An 8,677-nucleotide genomic window follows, 5' to 3' on the forward strand; every position below is an offset into this window, starting at 1 on the left:
CTCCACATTAGTTCTAACAGTTTGAGTCCCATATTATCTGTGCCTTCGATTCTGCCGGATAGACTGCGGATGACGAAGTGGAACACGAATTGCTAGACCGCAGGTAATTGGTTCTTCTTGAATTCATCGATTCCTTTGATCCTTTTCTGATATCCCATTTGGTAAAGTGCTGAAGTAATGTCCGCCATCGATGGGGATAAAATCTTGATGGAGGGATGAACCGGGAGGTTAATCGTAGTGAGAAACTTTTCTTTGGAAAGAATGACCAAAGAATCCTTAATTAGGTTAAGATAAACTACTTGGGGGTTATCGAGTGAGCGATAGGATTAGAAGGCACATTTGAAGAGGGTTGAGATTGGGACAACATCTGTGAAATCATCGAAGGGACCATACATAGGGTGATTCTTCAGAAATTTGATCATGAGTTTCGTGGGAGCATTATAGAGAGGATGTTCTTCAAAGATGGCTCTAAAATTGCTTGAAGCAATTGTGGGAGAGTCTGAACCAGTAGGGTTCACTGATCCAAAAGCCTTGGATTGTTTCTTCGAGACATTGGATTTCACCATTATTGAGAGTTTGAGAAAGCTTTGAAGAATGCAGAAGAAGGTTGAAGGTCTAGAGAGTGTAAAATTTTCTTTGTGAAGAAGAAAGGGGTTTTATAGTGGCTTAAGGGAGCGGGAACTGTTTTTAACCTAAGTAAATTTGGGTAAAAATGTTTGGTTTACCTTTTTGAATTAGGGTCTTTAATCTCAGCCACATATTGATAAGAGAGGGAATAAATCTGAAATTGGGATTTACCAAAAAATGTTTGCATTTAATGAAATATCATATTTGATACCACGTTTGGTGAACATGTGGCGGGGGAGAGATTAATCTGTTGGGTAAAGGGGAAGTTGTAACGGATGTGATGTTTTGGGGTAATAGGAAAAGACATATTAAACGATTTGATTTGGAAAATCTTTCTTTTTGTCATCATAACTAAAATAGGTCTGACACGAGGTTTAGAGAAAAAGAATGAGACGGTTTCTCAAGGAATGTTTTTTTTATTTAATGAAGGATCATAAAATAGCACACCATGTTTTTGTTTTTGTTATTATTATTATTATTATTATTATTATTATTATTATTATTATTATTATTGTTATTTTTAAAAGAATGAACATCTGAAAATCAATTAATGTGACTGCGGATGGACACATCATTGCGGATGGATCAATTCCCATTGCGGATGACTACAGTGGATGAAACTGAGAAGAGCACTTGTACAATAAGTTAGTAATAACAAAGAAGAATGAATAGTGAAAGATAAATATAATATATGTTTGCGGTACATAAACAATGGTCCATAGGATATACCAAAACAATTTATTATAAATAACTATCAGTTAGGACCGCAATGGAGACCAAGGATGGTCTGTGGTACCTATCAATTCAAGAAGAATTGATGGTCCAGATTCATCATTGCTAACATTTGTAAGAATGCATTGAGTTTGGTAGAGTCAAGTGCTTTTGTAAATACATCAGCAATCTCTTCATGAGTAGGAGAAAAGATGAGTTCAATGTTACCTTTCAGAATGTGGTCTTTGATGAAGTGATACCAAAGTTCAATATGTTTCGTCTTGGAGTGCTGAATAGGATTATGAGAAATCGCTATGGCACTTTCAGAGTCACAGTAGATTGGTATTTGCAGCATTCTGTATCCATAGTCTAACAGTTGTGTCTTCATCCATAGAACTTGAGAACAACAGCTGGCTGCGGCCACATATTCGGCTTCTGCAGTAAACAATGATACACAACTTTGTTTTCTTGAGGACCAGCTTACGAGTCTTCCTCCCAGAAATTGACATCCACCTGAGGTACTTTTTCGATCAAGTTTGCATCCAGCATGATCCGTATCTATAAATGCTTGAAGACTGAAGTCATTGCCTGCAGGGTACCATAGACTAAGAGATTTGCTTCCTTTCAGGTACCGGAGATGCTGCGGTCATATGTGACACTTTTGGGTCAGCCTGATACCTTGCACATACACCAGTTGCAAAGATAATTTATGGCCGGCTTCAGTGAGATACATTAGAGAACCAATGATACCTCTATAAATTTTGTGATCCATAGATTCTCCAGGGGGATCAATAGAGATCTTATAACCGAAGGCCATGGGGACCTTAGCCGAGGAACAGTTTTCCATATAATATTTCTTCAATAGTTTAGTGGTGTATTTCTCTTGATGAATGAATATCCCTTGCTGAATTTGTTTCCTGGAGACATAGAAAGAAATTAATCTCTCTATTCATGCTCATTTGGAATTTGTTAGTCATGAGCTTAGCAAATTCATCCACCATTCCTTGATCAGACGATCCGAAGATCATATCATCCACGTATATTTGTACAAGCATAAGGTCGTCACCATTTGATTTTCTAAATAAAGTGGGATCAATCACTCCTCTTTTGTAACCTGAAGAGACTAGAAATTCAGAAAAAGTCTCATACCAAGCTCTTGGGGCTTGCTTCAGACCATAGACTGCTTTTTCAAGCTTGTAGCAGTGGTCAGGGAATTCAATACTTTCAAAGCCGGGAGGTTGCAAAAGATAAACCTCTTCTTTTAATTCCCCATTGAGAAAAGCACTCTTAACATCCATTTGGTGTACCTTGATATTTTTGTGGGCTGAGTATGCTAAGAAGATTCGGATGGATTCCATTCGTGCCACCGGAGCATATGTTTCATCGAAGTCAACACCCTCAAGTTGACTGTACCCCTTTGCAACTAGTCTTGCCTTATATCCGATGACCACACCAGATTCATCTAACTTGTTCTTGAACACCCATCTTGTACTAACAATAGTGTGGCCTTGTGGTATGGGTACGAGTTGCCACACTTGTTCCTTTTGAATTCTTCCAGTTCTTCTTGGATTGCAGAAATCCAATCAGGTTCCAATAATGCTTCTTTTATCGATCGCGGCTCAACTGAGGACATAAATGCTTCGTAGCGAAAATTATCAGATAAGTCCTTTGCAGATATAGTCTGGATACCTGCAGATGGGTTGCCAATGATTTGACCTAGTGGGTGGTCCTTTGTCCATACATGTAGAAGTGGTTGTAGATGATCAACAGCTGCGGTATAGGGAATGTCTTCAATATCAAAAACTTCTGCGGTTGGAGATGGCAGTTCCCCCTATTTTTGAGAACATCCTGCAGGATCATCTTGGCTTGTTGGAATGCAAATGGAATTTTCTTGAGCAGTTTGGAGAGGTTCCCCCTGGATTTCTGATGGGAGTTCCTATGGAACCTGAGAAGGTTCCCCCTGGACTGCGGATGGGAGAGTGATAATCCTTGAATCGGTTCTAGTGTCAATGTTCTCTATGAGTTTATCATCCGAATTCGAAGATTAGTTTAATGGTAATGATTTTCTGTGGATAGGAACTTGAGCATCATCAACTACTGGAACCTCGATGGTTGTTGGTTGATCCGGAGTAGAGCTTTCCCTCTCAACCGGAGAGGTGAAAGTATTGAGAGATGCTACCTCAGATAGAGATGGACCAGAAACATCAGCATGTTGTTGTTGAGCGGATGGTGAAACAAGAACTTCGGATAGTTTCGCCATTTCAATAGGGTCAAAAAGGTCATCTTAATTGATTTCAACTAGATTTAAAGGACCGAAAGAAGCAGGAATATTACTTTCCATGATTGCGGTAGTTTTAGTGGATGGAGAGGCATTGCGGATGTGATAATCATCAAATTTCACATCGAAGCTTTCAATGATTAGCCTTGTACGTCTGATGAGAACTCGATAAGCAACCTTGTTCGTGGAGTATCCAAGAAAGATGCCTTCATCAGACTTTGTTGCAAATTTGTTAACCTGATCTCCGTTGTTGATCACAATACATCTACAGCCAAAGATATGAAAGAAGCGAACATTTAGTTTGCGGGAGTTAAGGCCCTCATATGGTGTTTTATTGAGGCGTTTTCATACAATGCTTCGGTTTTGTACAAAGCATGCGGTTGCTACAACTTCAGCCCAAAAGTAGAGTGGAAGATGTGCAAAGTTGAAGATAGATCTGGCTGCTTCAACTAGCGTGTGGTTCCTTCTTTCTACTACTCCATTTTGTTGTGGTGTATAAGGCACTGAAACGTTGTGAGTGATTCCTTTGGATACCAAGAAACTGTTAAGAGGATGATTAGTAAATTTGGTTCCATTATCACTAAGGATATGTCTTACTGGCAGCTTGATCTAAAGTTCTATTTCTTTGATGAAGTTTATGAGAATTTGCGGTGTTTCTGACTTGAGTCTGAGGAAGAAAACACATGTGAAGCGTGTGAAGCCATCTACTAAAACCAGTATGTACTTTTTTGATGGAGAATGGCTACGGTTGATGGACCATAGAGATCAACGTGAAGGATCTTAAGTTGCTCGAAAATTGAAGAGTCAATCACCATGGGATGACTCGCTTTGGATTGCTTACCACATTCACATGCAGGACAGAGAGTATCATTGCTGAACTTGAGAATAGGGAGTCCTCTGACCAGCTATCCAATGACCAAAGTGTTGATGTATCTAAAGTTTAGATGAGCTAGCTTGTGGTGCCACAGCCAACTGTCACACCCCAAAACCGGAACGGCAGAAACGTTATGGGGTGGATGACATCATGTCAAGTATCACAACATATGCATTATAGTAATCAAAGTACAACAACCACTACGTTAATAGTAATAGTTTTACATGGTTTACATTACAATACATCAAAATAATACAAGTAATAATATAGGTGTAGCTTGGTACTAAACTGTCTTCGTCAAAAGCTCCAGGGATGTACCTTTCTAATGCTGACCTGAGAATACAAGTTATTTGAAAAGCGAGTATCAACATTTTTAGAAATGCTGGTGAGTTCATAAGTATTTAGTGTCATTTTACTAAAATAACTTTAATAAAAGTAGTAGTTTTCAAGTATACAGTAAAATAGAGTCCTTTCCAGAAAATCCTATATTTTCTGATTAAAAAGCAGTCTTCTACCAAGACTGGTCAGAGTTATGTGGTAAAAAGTAGTTTTCCCTTAAACACTTTCATTATCAAAATACGGGATTTTCTTTTTAAGAAAGTCGGAGAATATCAGGGAAAATAACATATGCCTCAGCAGTGAGGACTGATGACTTAGCCAAAAGAATCATAGACTCCAGGAGGGTATCGAATGAACGGTATGCCTGACTCTGTCTAACAAAAAGAGACACAAACCCAAATAGTATCAAATGAAAGATACTCCTGGTAAGGTCTAAAATAGAGAATACAGACCCCAGACAGTATCAAATGAAAGATACAGCTAGCAAGGTCTAAAGTAGAGACAGACCCTAGATAGTATCAAATGAAAGATACAGCTAGCAAGGTCTAAACTAGAGACAGACCCTAGACAGTATCAAATGAAAGATACAACTAGTAAGGTCCAATACAGTGAACACAGTGTATACAGTGAAATACTGTGTATAAAACCCGTTACCTTAAAGCCATGAATTATAAGGTAACCCCGAGATACTCGTAACCATACTGATCGACACTAGAGTATCTTGATGCCCTGCAAGCGTCGGTATAAAATATGACATTTTTCACCCCTCGGCTTGGTAGGTCGTGGACTGTAGCTAGCAGTCAGGGTGCGGGGGTGTCAATCTCATATAGATCTATACACACAATGTCCGCTCTCCCTACAAGAGACTCTGGTTACCAACTCGACAACAGAGAAGGCTATGTACTGAGGATGTATCTCGTATAGTGAGATCTAATGTAAAAAATACTGAACTAGTGATAGAGACTCAAAACCGAACTGACTAATGTAAACCCATATGACCATGCTTGTATACATAATATATAATTAATGATCAAACGACCTTTGGACGAACATCCAATCCCACCAGACTACATCTCAACGAAGAAAAGGAAATACGGCGAACAAGCCTTCCTAAGTCCTTCAAACATTATTTATATGCATCTATACAAGCATCGGCATACATCTAACTAACCGAATTGCTTAACGAAGTAGGAGTGCTTAACGAGTGAGTAAGAGCGCCTAACGAGTGAAAGAGCGTCTAAAAAGTATGAGCGTATAACGAGTGAGTAGGAGCGTCTAACAAGTGAAGGAGCATCTAACAAGTATGAGCGTATAACGAGTGAGTAGGAGCATCTAACAAGTGAAGGAATGTCTAACGAGTATAAGTGTTAAACGAGTGAGTAGGAGCGTCTAACTAGTATAAGCGTTTAACTATGCTGATGTATAACGAAACAGTAGTATCTAACAAATAAGAGTAATAAAATATGGAAGAAAACCTTAATGAAAACTTTAGAAAAACCTTTATACTTAATAAAATCACAACTTGGTACTTATTTGTAAAACAAGTTTGAAAACCTTTAGAAATCCTATAGAAACTTTTCATAAACATGTGTAAAATGAAACTTTTTTTAAACATTATAAGTAAAAGTTGAACAAGTAACTACGTTTTTAGAAAACCATTTGCAGTGTCATTCTTGGTAAAACAGTTAACAGTGTGGTAAATCCTAGTGCATGCGGGTTATCAATCACATATGATTGATATGATAACTGGCATGTTTAACTTGTATTCCCCCCTATAAAACATGTAAAAAAATTTAAAAGGTTCATTCAGGGGTATGAACTCACCTGTTGTAAGCGGATCGAACGAAAGTGCCGATATAGGATGCAAAGTGTCAAGTGAGGACTTGACCACACACGCAAATCCTATTTAACATGTAATGATATATTTAAGTATCTAATTAGTCATTTAACAACTAATTAAGCAATTAATTTTGTCATATGTCATAAAAACACTTTGCTACAAGTGCTAGAAGTGTCAAGGGTTGCATAGAAGGTGTGTATGGGCTCACTTTGGAGTTTACTCCTCAAATAGAGGCCCTTATGGGTGTTTACAGTTTCAAGACCCTTTCCCCCATGAGTTTACAGCCGTAAACTCATGGTAGTAGTGTCATGGGATGCTTAAAGGTCTTAACTCACTCATGGAGTGATGCTATAGTTGAATCAAGGGCTAAGGAAGTGATTAGGGGCTCAAAATGGGCACAAAGTGGAGTTTATGGCCCAATGTTTAGTCCTTGAGGAGTTTACGGCCGTAAACACGTGAGTTTACGGTCTTAAAATCATGTTGGCCCATTCCTTTAGTTGTTTGGTGGTTCTAACTCATGTATGTAAGGTTCTAGTGGCTTTTAGAGGCATAGGAAGGAGTTTAGGGCACTTAAACACCTTGGAAAGGTGTTTACGGTCCAAGGAGATACACTTGGGGACTTTACTACCTTAAACACATGATTTTTTGGCAGTAAACTCATGTTATTCCATAAATCTTGCGTTTTTGTGGTTGTAGGCTAAGCATACGAAGTTCTAGGTCCAATTCCAAGCCATACAAAGTGTTGAGGGCACTTTAACACCCTTTGGGGGTGTTTATGGTCTAAGGATGGGTGTTTATGGTCCAAGAACCTTCTTGGGCCGTAAACTCAAGTGTGACATGATATTGTATGCTTTGGTGCATAAAATGAAGGAAAATAAGGTTCTATGCACTTTAGGATGTTCATGGAAGCCCTTGGAGATGTTTGAGGGGTAACTTGACACCATAAAAGGTGTTTATGGTCCATGAACATGGTTTTACGGTCCAAGAACATCCTTAGACTGTAAACTCATGTTTACTCCCCATTTGATCCGATTTTGGTGTTCTAAGTCCTTTCGGGTAAGCCTCTAAGCCATTGCTAAGCATGAGAAGTATTTTGGAAGGGTTTTTGAGCATTAAAGCCCACATCCAAGGGGTTTACGGTTTTGGGAGGCTCCCAAGACCGTAAACACATGTTCTTGGGGTTTTTGGATGATTAAGCCCCAAATTTGAAAGATAGAAGTGTTAAACAACAAGCTAGGGAGGTTTACTTACCGATTTGAGGCTTGGAGGGACGATTTTTGACCAAAACTCGTTTGTAGAGAGAGAAAGTAGAGAGAGAGAGAGTTTCTAAGGTGGGAGTGAAACCTACTCCTCCCTTATATAGGGTGGAGCTTATGGCCTAGCTGGGGTTCTCCTGACACCAACCGCGAACGGGTTTTTCACCATTTCTTTAATCAAGACAAATTTTAAAATTATACCGCCTTAATTTTTGTTCGCTTGACGAATATTATTTAAAATATTCCAACGGGTTTAATTCAGGTCAAAAATATTTTCGGGATGAATTTGGGTAATTTTTTACATAACTAATTCCAACGTTAATTTCAACGTTAACTACAATGTTAACTTTGACGTTAAAACTAACAGAAATTATTGGGTTGTCACACCAGCTGACTTAGGATACAACTTTGGAAAGGAAACACAACTGCGGTTTGTGACTTGATCAAATAGGTGCTCCTATCACTTGATCAGAGAGGCATCCAGAGGATACATGGTACCTTCGGATTGTGACTTGATCAAACAGGTGCTCCTATCACTTGTCATTACATCACAAAAATGATCATCAAATTCAACTCGATGGCCTGCTTTACATAGTTGGCCAACACTAATGAGATTGTGTTTAAGGCTTTCTACATAAGCATCCTTTTGAATTGAGAAGTTCCCCATAGTGAGTACATCGTAACCTTGGATGATTCCATTCACATTTACACTGTTAGAAATTGGCCTGAAATCCCGAAGGTATTCTAACCTT

Source organism: Lactuca saligna, chromosome 6 (assembly GCF_052625555.1).
Source record: "Lactuca saligna cultivar CGN05327 chromosome 6, ASM5262555v1, whole genome shotgun sequence".
Classification (NCBI taxonomy): Eukaryota; Viridiplantae; Streptophyta; class Magnoliopsida; order Asterales; family Asteraceae; genus Lactuca; species Lactuca saligna.